The sequence below is a fragment of the Conger conger genome, chromosome 3 (genome assembly GCF_963514075.1).
Source record: "Conger conger chromosome 3, fConCon1.1, whole genome shotgun sequence".
In the NCBI taxonomy this organism is placed as follows: Eukaryota; Metazoa; Chordata; class Actinopteri; order Anguilliformes; family Congridae; genus Conger; species Conger conger.
Genome location: NC_083762.1, coordinates 76,442,415 through 76,456,512, shown reverse-complemented (window position 1 = coordinate 76,456,512; position 14,098 = coordinate 76,442,415).

Sequence of the window (14,098 nt, the reverse complement as noted above, 5' to 3'; positions counted from 1 at the left end):
GCTATGTACTCTTTAAAACAGGCTAATGTTATCTATATCATCTCAGATTTAATGAAGCATTGACTTAGAACATGAGCTATATGAGTGAGTACATTTTTTACGCAGTATATGGATTCCATTTAACATATAATTTAAATATAACATCAAATTCAACTTTTCTGAAAGTAAAATACAAGATAAAACTCAACAATTTTATGTGTTATGTATTATGTGGTATAAAGTAGGTATCTTTCCTTCTGCACATTCATTACTTACATAACTACATAAAAGAGTACATTTACCTTTTACAGCAGACACTTTAATCTGGGCCAAGTTGACTTTCTCTGGTTTAGTTTGAATAAAAGTAAAAACCCCTGCAATCTGTGACTGTGATTCCAGACGAATGCCATACTTGCTTTCCTTTGAAATAGAAAAAGTCCTTGAATTCCACACAAAGGCTCCATTGGACTGTATAGTTAGTATCAGTATTTTATTGCTTCCATCATGTGATGTCCACTCCCAGATGAATTCTGTCCCTTTGGGCTCAGCTGGGGCTTGTAGAGAGATGTCTTGTTTCTGCCCAGGAACAAAGTATTTGTACTGCACTAACACTGCAGAAAGAGAAAAATATATGAAATATACCAAGATCCAATTGAGTTCAAGGCAGGATAATATTGCACATCAATATGGAGGTTAATTGCAGTAAATCCATTCCAGTTAAACCAGGTGATTAAATTCAAGATAAAACCCAAGGAAGTCTGGAGGCTGATACAGAACTATGAATGAAGATAAAGTTATTTTATTTTGCTCTCGATTAATAAATATTTGAGCTGAATTTGACACTGAGATGAGCTCATACCAGCCATAGTCCTGTTTTTATACCTGTGTAAGATCTGCACCATGTCTTTTTCTCCACTCAGGGTGGTTGTAGAATTTAACAAAACTATTCTCTTTTAGCTGACACTTCCTGGAGTGGGAACCTGGCAAGCAGAAATTTGATCTGTTTGCAGTACACTATCAACATTTCAATCTTCTATTGTGAATTTTTCTATGCAAAAACATGCATTTCTCTGGGTAGTGAATGGAGTCATTGTAAATATCTGCAAAATAATTTTAGAATGTGGAAGTATAACTGCATGTATACTGATAATTAAGGCAATAAGTTGAAACTTCTCTTGAGTCAAAAACTGAAAACACGAAAAATTAGTCTGGGTCATTTATTATAGTACATATCTGTGTCACATACTCCTCTTTTAATTCAGACTGTATTTTTAAATATATATATATATATATCGATAAATATATATTTGTATATATATGTTTGGTTAGATCTGTGTGAGATCTATCTATGAATATGTAAGTAAATGTATAACTAAGGCAGAAAGAAAGACTCACCCTCAGCTGAAAGTGTGTGACAGTACCATGATATCCAGAGTAGGGTCCACCACTGTACCATCCCCATGGCTTCTGCCCAATACAGGCTTCTTACTGGTGCCTAACTTCTGCTCTACACAGCCTTCTTACTGGTGTCTAACTTCTGCCCTACACAGCCTTCTTACTGGTGTCTAACTTCTGCCCTACACAGCCTTCTTACTGGTGTCTAACTTCTGTCCTACACAGCCTTCTTACTGGTGTCTAACTTCTGTCCTACACTGCCTTCTTACTGGTGTCTAACTTCTGCCCTACACAGCCTTCTTACTGGTGTCTAACTTCTGTCCTACACAGCCTTCTTACTGGTGTCTAACTTCTGTCCTACACTGCCTTCTTACTGGTGTCTAACTGCTGCCCTACACAACCTTCTTACTGGTGTCTAACTTCTGTCCTACACAGCCTTCTTACTGGTGTCTAACTTCTGTCCTACACTGCCTTCTTACTGGTGTCTAACTTCTGCCCTACACAGCCTTCTTACTGGTGTCTAACTTCTGTCCTACACAGCCTTCTTACTGGTGTCTAACTTCTGTCCTACACTGCCTTCTTACTGGTGTCTAACTGCTGCCCTACACAGCCTTCTTACTGGTGTCTAACTTCTGTCCTACACTGCCTTCTTACTGGTGTCTAACTTCTGCCCCACACAGCCTTCTTACTGGTGTCTAACTTCCGCCCTACACAGCCCTTCTGGTTACTGGTGTCTAACTTCTGCCCTACATGGCCTGTCTTACTGGTGTCTATCTTCTGCCCTACATGGCCGTCTTACTGGTGTCTAACTTCCGCCTTACACAGCCCTTCTGGTTACTGGTGTGCAGTTTCTTTCCGAAGTTATAACTTTCGAGGTATAAAAACAATAAGAGGAAGTACAAACCACTTGAGAAATGATGCAGTTTTAGCGCTGAAGGGTGGACACAAACAATATAGATTGGATTCAGTTTTTTAACTCTTCTGCCACGCAGATGACTAAAATGTGATGTGAAATGTAGAGTATGTTTATTTAGGACCTTTCATTGAATTATTTTTGAAAGGATCTTATCTGTACAGAATGTTACAGATGCGGCCAGTAGCATAGTGGTTAAGGTACATGACTGGTATACACAAGGTTGGTGGTTCTAATCCCAGTGTAGCCACAATAAGATCCGCACAGCTGTTGGGCCCTTGAGCAAGGCCCTTAACCCTACATTGCTCCAGGGGAGGATTGTCTCCGGCTTAGTCTAATCAACTGTACGTCACTCTGGATAAGAGCGTCTGCCAAATGCCAATTAGGTAATGTGATGTAATGAAAATAGCTAATGCAGAGATATTCATAGGCAAATGTGCTATTGTTGCTATTGCCTAAAAAGTGCCAATGATAAAAAGTATCAAAAAAGGAAATGTATCCAAATAAAAAAAGGATACATATTATACCTTGAATGACCCACAGTTAAAACAGAGTCAGGTTTCGGTTACCTATGTAAAGCATTCATTAAGGGGCATGGAATTTGAAAGTACTTTCACTCAGGTCAGAGCAAATTTGTGGAACCTGAAAAAAACAGTTATGAGAATGTGTGTGATAACGCATATCATTACATTACATTAATGGCATTTGGCAGACGCTCTTATCCTGAGCGACGTACAACAAAGTGCAAAGTGCATACCCTTAACCAGGGACCTTTCAAGGCTAAAATTGAGGCAAGTGAGGGAACAGGTTCATTTCAGGGCCATATTCAGGGCCGTATGAATTAATAAACCTCTCCAAAGGCGATCTCTCCCAACAGAGAAAGAGCCTGTATCATAGTGGTTATGGTACATGACTGGGACCCGCAAGGTCGGTGGTTCGATCCCCAGTGTAGCCACAATACGCACACTGGGGATCAAGCAAGGCCCTTAACCCTGCATTGCTCCAGGGGAGGATTGTCTCCTGCTTAGTCCAATCAACAGTAAGTCGCTCTGGGTAAGAGCGTCTGCCAAATGCCATTAATGTAATGTATCTTCCAGTAGAAGCTGAAGGTGCAGGTCTATGATTGTCATGGTGGGAGGTTATTCCCACTGTGACCACCAGAGGGCCTGAGATCATTGGCTCCACCTGTTCCTCGTTGAGCCAGGGGAATTACCTCCCTTAAGGGTATTTAAGACCGGCACTGACTATCCTTCAGTGCTTTGGTGTTCAACCGTTCGCGATTGCACTAAGCCGGTAACGCACAGGTAGACTCTGCCACTGAGAGTCAGGTATAGTGCTAGTGTATGGTCTCTAGTGTCTATAACTAGAGTAACTCTAGTAATTTAGAGAAGGTAAGGAAGGTGTTCAGCTGGCGTTTCTTTCGCTGACATCTTCCTCAAGGGTTTTGTTTCTTTTGGGCTCGTGTGAGCCGGTGGTTGGAGGACGTTGTCCTCCGGTATGTATTTTGGTTTGTGTTTTGGTCCCGAGCTGCGTCTCGAGGTTTTATTTTCTTGCCTAGTTTATCGCTAGGTTGTATTTTTATTTTCTCTCCTAGGTCTGTGACCGTCGGTGCATATTGTTTGGCACTGCTTTTGGTTGGGTCATTCGCCCTGTTTTTTAAAGGGTAGTTTTATTTTCGCTTAGCCGTTTTTGGCTTCTTTTCTGTTTCCTTAAAAAATAATCAACAAGGAGAAAATCCCTCTAGTGTCTGCATATCCCTCATATTTAGTGACGAGCACGCCCGCGTGTTCGTTTAGGAGGGTTTCACCCTCGGTCGCTTCTGGCTCTCCGCCCAGCCCCTCCGTCACAATGATCCCCATAATCAATGACTGAAATAAAGGTGCAACTTCTCTCTAAACACAGGGAAGCACGGTCTATTCCTATAAAAGACGGCACACTTCACCTGCAGCCGTTTAGAGTGGCTTGTGACTCACACACACGTTTTTAGCCATTGGCACCCAGAAAGCTGAAATTCATGCTACATAATTACATTGTTTGTCCTTATTTACCTTATGTGAGGTTTTCATCAATCCAAATGCACAAGTATTTATAATGGGGGAGTCCTTCAATAGAATGCATATCTGGACATTTTCATCATACTTTTATTTATTTTATTTTATTTTTTGGTCCCAGTTCATGACAATTCTATCCAAACAAGGTTGTATAATGAGCAAATGCAATTTTGCAGCCGTTTTATTATTAATGATAGTAAGGGAACTGCTTTTATCATAGCATTCCCGGCAGTCTATATAAAAAAATACAGATTTTTTTGTTCCAAACATATAAAGAGTAAAGAGGTAGCACTGCCGCCTCACACAAAGGAGGTCCTGGGTTCGAATCCCTGTCGGCTGGGACCTCTCTGTGTGGAGTTTCGCCCAACATATGCTGGGATAGGCTCCAGCCCCCCTGTTCAGGATAAGCGGGTTAAGATAATGTAGGGATGGATGAAAAACGTAATGAAAAAAAACTACTGCCGAATAAATGTAACATGGCTATAATGTTTATATTTTACAGAATACAACCATCTACTTTACAGTCAAAGTCAAAATATTATTACTTACTGTTTTTTTGTTTTGTTCATCCATTTGATTGCTGCACATTACTTTTTGCAGATGCTTGCATAGACCACCTTATCAGGTTCTTCTTCCTGCAAATATACATATACATATCAGAATTTTGGTTAACATGAACTTTGAACATGTTTGAACTCTGAACACTTGTTTGGCCACCAAACAAGTGAAATAAAATGATCTGGATGACCAAATATTTGTGAATTAAAAACTGTGCATTTTTAACGTTACTGGCTCAAAGTCTTCAACAATAAAAAGTGGACCATCTGTATAGAAAATGCAGCCATTTCATATTGGATTGGTTTCATGAATATGAAATGCACAGCCCTCATTACTGTATGTAAATGATGATAAAATCCTTATTGTGTTCTCCTGCTAATCTCTGGGAACATACTTACAGAGCGATACTGGGTGTTTGACTGGCTCCTTTGCCTGTGACGGTCTGTAACACCAAACGATCAAACATCATTACATAACCAAATGATAACTTGCTTGTACTGACTTCATATTTATGAGAGTGGTAGCAGTTATGACCTTGTTACCTCTCTCATAAATATAATCTCCAATCCCAACTTCTCATCACACATGAGCACATTAGCCAAGCCCCGTATTACACATAACTTTTGCTGATTGGATGGGCACCACAGGCCTACGTACATATTTCAGGATGTAATTCCAACTCCTGCGTTTAATAATTGAATTAAGTCAATCATTTATTTGATTTGAAATCGTAGATAAAGCCAGGAGTTACAGCTGCAGGTTGAACATACCCTGTGTGTCCTGGGTGGAAACAGGTTACCGTTGTCCAGTACAGGAGTGAACGGCATTGGGGCCGACAGCAGTTCACAAAATTAGGCAGAAATAATCGGTGGGAAGGAAAGCCACCAGGCACAGCAGCCCTTGGGGGAATGGAGCTCTGCACCCCTTTCATAAGGCAGTGGGCGCCCAATGTTTACGTGTGGCACCCGTCCCATCACCATCACTGGAGAAATCCCCTGAAGTGCAATATGACTATTTCATAATAACGACAAGGCTGCAGACTTACCGAGACTGAGAGCGGTCTGGGAGAACACAGAGTACTGGAGTTCTTCACTTCCTGTCTCCTCTGTAGAGGCGCGCGGGTTTGCTGTTTGTAAGAAAACGCACACAGCCGATTAGAATGTTTTTAGCGCAAAGACACACCTTCCTTTGGCTCACATGTGAAGCAGCAAAACACAAGAAGCTAATTAACTGCCGTTTCATCTGGATATATGACTGTTTTCGGATCGTTCAGAACTAACACACACACACACACACACACACACACAGTATATGGATGTATAGACACATTTACAGTAATTTGAACAGCTTCTCTTTTTTTGGTGCTCAATAATAATTTCAACACTCGGGAACAGAAAATTGATGTAATTCCTTCACTATAAAATACTATAATGAACTTTTTACTATGGCCTATCCAAGTATTTTTCCGGTTTTGTTTTGTTTTGTTTTGTTTTTTTAACAGGAAATTCTCAATTTCTCTCAGTTGGAAAGAACAGCGGTGCCCCTCAGGTAAGCTCCATCCCACCCAGACTCTGCTGCGACTCCCAGGAAGCTGGGTCCACTGATGGGGCCGGCCGGGGCCTCTGTCTACGGGGCCCAACCTGGGCCTGAACGGCATCACACGAAGACCACCCTAGAAAGGGCTAAACTCCACGGGCAGAGGACTCCAAGTGTCCGTGCCGTTCCCTTGAGTGGTCAACAAGGCCTGCATCTCAATACACATTTATTTTTAATTTCATTTAACCCTTATTCAACCAGGGTCGGCTCGTTGAACTTTCTCAAGAGCAACCTGGCCAAGGCAGGCGGCGGAATGTCAAATGCACAATGTTACAGACAGAAACGTACAATAAGTTACTATACATGTGTGAAAACCAGATCTTAAATCTAATACATCGCGCCGTGTCTAATAAAAACGTCGACAAGTCAACGAGACTGCCTCTAGCTTCTTTATCGTTGATGTAAAAACCAGCTCAACACGTTTCAGATCGTTCTGTAACCCTGTCCAGATACAGGGAGCAGAATACATTAAAACATGTACCCTCCTTTCCCCCACCACCACCTCGTCTCCTATCTGGAAGGATGGGGGGATGCCAATAGTCAGATTAAAGGCCCGGACACACCAAACCGACGGTCGGCCGTCGGTCGGTGGCGCCCTGTCGGCCGAGTCTTCACGGTGTGTCCCGCACGCCGACACTCCGTCAACATGTTGAATCGGCGTCGGAGCCCCCGGAGCCGTCGATGAGAGAGAGCTCTCTGATTGGCTGTCCAGCTAGCGAATCAGTGCACGAGAAGAGAAACGGAAGCGACGACAAGCAAACGAGGAAGCCATTCCAAAGTTACTATCACTACCAGACATAATTTTTTCGATTAGTATTACTAAACAGCGAACAAGGAAATTGATGCAAACTGTTTGTTGTGAGCGAGACAATGGCTGCTTCTAGGTCCAACGCAATGCAAACGCATTCCCCGGTCTTCCGGTTTCCATTTTTTGAAAGACAAATACAGACTACTGCTACCTGCTGGTGTGGAGAGTTATTACCTCTCATGCAGGCGCAGAACGTACGTGCAACTCGGCCGTCGGCGGACTGTCGTTGCGGTGTGTTCGGCAAAGCCAACATTAACGACGCGTATTGACGCGAGGCGATCTTTGACGGCGCTCCGCGGCCGACCGTCGGTTTGGTGTGTCCGGGCCTTAACACGACACCTGTTGCTAACAGGGCGGGACTTCCATCGTTTCTAGAGTGGCCACCTAGCAACAACCGTGCTTATATGGAGTGCCTGAACAGTGTGGATCTTCTTTTTGGTGCATACCGCCCTCTTGTGGACATAGTAACAAACTCACCGTATTAAAATTATGTCTGCTGACCAAATATTACATTACATTATTGGCATTTGGCAGACGCTTTTATCCAGAGCGACTTGTTTATTTGATTAGATTAAGCAGGAGACAATCCTCTCCTGGAGCAATGCAGGGTTAAGGTCCTTGCTCAAGGACCCACACTGACTGTACTTGCTCAGTGGAGTTCAAAGCTATGTTTTAGAGGGAATGCTCTGTGGAAGTGTTGCTGAAAAGAGCCCTTACCTGTTGCTCTTTTCAGACGGCGAGACAACAGTCCTCCGAACAACAACAGCAACAGTCCAACACACACCGCGGCAGTACAGGCCAAAATGATCACCAGCCGCCTTCCATCATCTGTATTACCACAAAAGAAGAAAACTTAACAAGTGAGCTCAGAACATGGAGAGCATTCAATTTCCTTCTTTAGCTGTATTAAAGTTAGTCAAATTAAAAGTTACACTCTTTATTTAGCCTAACTACCCAAGACTATTGCATATGACATGAAACTGTGACATGACAAAATGTAATGCTTACATTTTTTATTTTAAATTTAAATTAAAATTTTTAGATAGAGTATACTGACAGTACCAAACCTTGAGCCCGACTGGTTCTCACGTTTTCTGAAGGGACATTTTGAAAAGTTAATAACAAAGGGGCCAGATCAGTGTTACATTGGTGTTATGTATACAAAGCTGAAAGCTATCACAAAGACCAATTTAAGCCTGCCGAAATCACTGCCACTCTCTTTCCATTTGTACAGTTTATGGACGACTATAGATGCTTTAAAAAACTGCATCTGGCATGCATAGTGACAACCTTACGAACACATTTAAACAACTTCCTGGATAATACCCTTCCCCTCTATCACGTGGCGTGGTGCTGCTCTACTGTTTCTTGGAAGTTTTGAAATAGAAGGGAAAATTAATTTAGCTAATTTAGCTTACTGACCAAAATAATTCATATTTGTGATTGTAATTCATATTCATATAAGTGAAAAACAAATAGATAATTTTTAGGAAGAAAATTTGAAAATAAAAATCCAATAATGTCCTGGTTGGAATAAAATCATGTTCAAAGGTAATTTGCATAGACCTGTCATCAATACAAGTATAACCCCAAATAAAGACGAACATTTCCTGCTGGATTTTCTTGACATTTTCTTGGTTGCATCCATAGGCCCCAGTTCTTATCTTTGTTGTACAGGTAGCAGTTGAAATTGTACTTCCCTCTTGGGTCTTTCAGCACACTTATCCCTGGTTATGGGTATGCACTTTGCACTTTGTTGTACGTCACTCTGGATAAGAGCGTCTGCCAAATGCCATTAATGTAACAATGGGATAACCATGGACTGCAAGGAGCTTACAGGCCATCTAAGGGATCCCATTGTTGAAAGGTAATCCAATCAGCAAGGGGGGTATGAAATAATTTTGAAGGCATTTGATGTACCATGGAACACATTGAAGACCATCACCAATAAGGGTAAAGAGCAAAGTGGCATCACAACAACATTGCCAAGACATCGTCCCACCAGGATGTCCCTCCAAAGTTTATGATAGGGCGAGGAGAAAACATATCAGGGAGGCAGCCAAAAGGCCTACTACAACCATATAGGACCTGTAGGAACTGGTCACCCCCTGCATGTGAGAAAACAATCTCCCTTATTCTGCCATGTCTAGAGAATGGGGTTTGTGGAGAGATGGAAGCCATTTCACACTCACCCACACACACACACACACACACAAATCCAATCGCACCTAAATTTAGCAAAAAATGCATTCAGTCACTATGTGGAAAAATGTCTTACGGTTTCAATAGACCAAAGATATGTTTGGAGCAAAGACTCCACAGCTCCATCACTAAAGGACCGCCGTGCCTCCTGTGGAGCACAGTGGGGGCAGCATCATGCCTTGGCGGCTGCTTTACTTCAGCTGGGACAGGGGGTCATGCCAAGATACAAATAGCTCCAAATATTGGAACAAAACCTGCCGACCTCAGAAAGCTGAGGATTTCACCTTCCGGCATGATAATGATCCAAATCACACATCCATGTCAACCACGGAATGACGTCAAAAAAGGAAAAACAAAGTCTAGGAATGGCCCACTAAGAACATAGACCTCAATCTAATCTGGGTTGTTTCGTACCTAGCTCAAAGGGCGTTGTTGGCAACGTGAGGTGCAGGGGGACCTGTGCTCTGAGCACGCTCCCTGTGAACACCACACAGGCCCAGTGTAGCTGGTCTTCAGTGAGGCTGGGCAGGGTGAGGTTGAGCATCGTTTTTGGGGCTCTCTCTGTCAGGACCTCCTGTTTTACGAGCTCCCCCCTGCCCCCCTTCATCCGGAGCCAGGCCAGGGTCACAGGGTCGTTCCCCTGTGATATCTCACAGTTCAGCACAACTGACTGATTCCTGGACAGACCACCAGGGGGCTCTGCAGAGACTGAGAGAGCACATGCATTACTTATTTATTCAGGAAAAGTGCAGATATCATCCATTATTAGTAATGGAGTTTCCGCAAAGTGCACTACCTTCATGACATTGGATCAACACTTCTGTTGCTTACTGTTTGCTGACCATGATGCATGACACAGAATATTGTAAAACAAACAAACAAACTAAAACTAAAAAAGCATGTTCAATCAAACTGCAATGTATTCAGTCCAGTAAATTGTGTAATCTGTAAACTTACCCCGAATAGTTACCAGAGTTACTGTAGCCGCCACGTGTCCATCATAATAACAGATGTAGCCTCCACTGTCGCCAAACTTCACTGGTGACATTCTCAGAGGAAACTTATGCCCATCATAGACATCAAATGAGAATCTTTCTTTATCTGTCTTCGTGGAAACTGACACATCCTTGTGTTTATCAGCTGAGATCAGAAGGATTGAGGACTGAGGCAATGGGGTCCAATACCACTCAGCTTTATTGTGTGAGCCATGAGAATGGCAGATTAGCACCACCTCACTGCTGTTCAAACTCCCTCTGTACAGAGTGGGGTGTGTCCTGAATGTATCTGCAGAAATAAGTTGTACATGTTGGCACATGTACTCATGCTACAGGTAATGAGCAACAAATGTTAATAACTGTGCGCAAGTCAGCCAACTCACACAGAGGTGTTGGAAGATGGAAGCCTCATTAGAGAATAGCCCATGAACAATATAGCACCTCTTACAGCCATGCAAGCTATAATTACAGACAGACTAGCATCCCTTCAGTTTTATGTCAGATAATGGCATGCCAGAACTTTCTTAAATGAATATAATTCATATATGATAATATATACAACTTATTCTTTTTTCTTTTTTTTCCTTTTTTAAAAACCATAGTATACTAGAGTCAAACATAACTGTCATTTCTATCTACAGTAATGGAGTCATGCCTACAGTATGCATTTACATTTTGTTGTTTCTATTATTATTATTATTATTATTATTATTATTATTATTATTATTATTATTATTATTTGACAACCTTTATCTCAGATGGAAACATGCTTGTCGGACCATTGTTTGTAGAAATTTCAACATTAATATATTAGAATACTTATTACTTTTTTAAACAAATGCACATGTTGTAACTTCAGTGGCGAGTTTTTTTTCTTTTTGTCCTTCAAATAAGATTGGTGCTGAATAGGGGTCTGAGAATATCCTAATCCCCCTAATTTGCAGAATCTCATGACTGTTTATAGCTGCGCAATCCCTCATACGTAGTGTCAGGAGCCTCCTTCTTTTCACACCACAGCCCACAGCCCACAGCCAAGCTCCCACAGAGCTAGAATAAATATTCTGCAAACTTGCCACATACAGTATCTGCATTTACATACACGACACTGGATTTTTAAGATGACTAGGGTAGCACATGGATTCATCTTCAGTGTTAAGACACCACATTTCTGCTAATAAAAAATAAAGGTAAAAGCTAACAATACTTTTGTAGAAGCCCCCTGAAAAATGCATGCAGAGTATCATACCCTCAGTGACTCTAAATGTATGGGGAACGCTGAAAATAAGCGCTCCGTTCCGTCGGAGTGTGCAGTTATATGTTCCCGCACTGTACTGCTCAGCACTGTGGATGATGATGTGGGCAGTGTTGTTGTAGATCAGCGTTGTGTTAGCAGTAGGTTCTCTGTCCCGTTCCCAGGACAGTGTAGCTGAATCTGGAAGGTGGGATACCTCACAGCTCAAGGCCACATCAGAACCTTCATTTATTATGAAGGGCGATGGATTCACTGTAGGAGGAAAGAGATATTGATTTGATGGAAAGGTAAACCTTTTCATCAAATCATTGTGTGGGCTACATCTCAAAACTATAGTAATCAAATTTAAAGCAATATATTATACACAGTTATCCAGTTCTGTGTTGAGAATTCAAAGAAAAACATAACTGAAAATACATTTCAACCAGCATCTTGTGCTATGTACTCTTAAAAACAGGCTAATGATATCTCTATCATCTCAGATTTAATAAAGCATTGACTTAGAACATGAGGTATATGAGTGAGTACAATTTCCCGGTATACGGATTCCATTTTACATATAATTTAAATCTAACATCAAATTCAACTTTTGTACAAGCTAAAACTATGTTATGCATTATGTATTTTATGTAGGATAAAGTTGATATCTTTCTTACTGCACATTCATTACTTACATAACTACATAAAAGAGTACATTTACCTTTTACAGCAGACACTTTAATTAACATTTTACATTTTACATTAATCTGGGCCAAGTTGACTTTCTCTGGTTTAGTTTGAATAAAAGTAAAAACCCCTGCGTTCAGTAACTGTGGTTCCAGACGAATGTCATACTTGCTTTCATTTGAAATAGAAAAAGTCCTTGAATTCCACACAAAGTCACCATTGGACTGTATAGTTATTATCAGTATTTTATTGCTTCCATCATGTGAGTTGAATTCTGTCCCTTTGGGCTCAGCTGGGGCTTGTAGAGAGACGTGTTGTCTTTGCCCAGGAACAAAGTATTTGTATTGTACCAAAACTGCAGAAAGAGAAAAATATACCAAATAGTACCAAGATCAAGCTGAGAGAGGCATGACAGTATTGCCTGTCAGTATGGAGGTTAATGGCAGTTAGTTAAGTCCAGTTAACCCACATTTGCTCATACCAGCTGTAGTCCTGCTTTTATACCTGTGCAAGATCTGCACCATGTCTTTTTCTACACTCAGGGTGGTTGTAGAATTTGACAAAACTATTCTCTTTTAGCTGACACTTCCTGGAGTGGGAACCTGGCTAACAGAAATTTGATCTGTTTGCAGTACACTATTAACATTTCAATCTTCTGCTGATGTTGTTATATTGTGAATTTTTCCGTGCAAAAACATGCATTTTTCTGGGTAGTGAATGGAGTCATAAATATCTGCAAAATAATTTTAGAATGTGTATGAGTCAAAAACTGAAAACACGAAAAATTCACACAGATCTAATCAAACATATATATATATATATGTTTGATTAGATCTGTGTGAGATCTATATCTGAATACGAAAGTAAATGTTTAACTAAGGCAGAAAGAGAGACTCACCCTCAGCTGAAAGTGTGTGACAGAACCATGATATCCAGAGTAGGGTCCACCACTGTACCATCCCCATAGCTTCTGCCCTGCACATCCTTCTTACTGGTCACTAACTTCTGCCCTACACAGCCCTTCTTACTAGTGCCTACCTTCTGCTCTACACAGCCTTCTTACTGGTGTCCAACTTCTGCCCGACACAGCCCTTCTTACTGCTGCCTAACTTCTGCCCAACACAGCCTTCTTTCTGGTGTCTAACTTCCGTCCTACTCAGCCCTTCTTACTGGTGTCTAACTTCTGTCCTACACAGCCCTCTGGTTACTGGTGTGTAGCTTCTTTCTGCGGTATAACTTCTCAGGAAATGGCTAGAATAAGAGGAAGTACAAACCACTTTGTCTAAACTGTGTTCTGCAACAGATTTCACACGTTTGTGAAATCTATGGTTCTGCTCTTGGCTGTGCTCAGCACTGTGACATCTTTGACATCTGAAGTAATAAAGCTATCGTTTAACTAATGTTTACTTCAGTTCGTAGAATTAATGAATTTTTTCTTCACAGATATATTATTATTATGGAGAGTAAAGTGTTCATCCCCAAAGTATATGGAACACATTTTACTGGCTTCTGTTTAAAACTGTTTCACCACTAAAGCCGCAACACTTCACATGAAAGCATGACCTGTGAAGATCCTCTGTCATCTGACATCCTGCTAGACAAGCTGGGTCCAAGCAAGCACAACCACACTGAGTCTGTCCTGTCCAGAAAGCCAAATATGAATAGCCATCACCACTGCTAGGT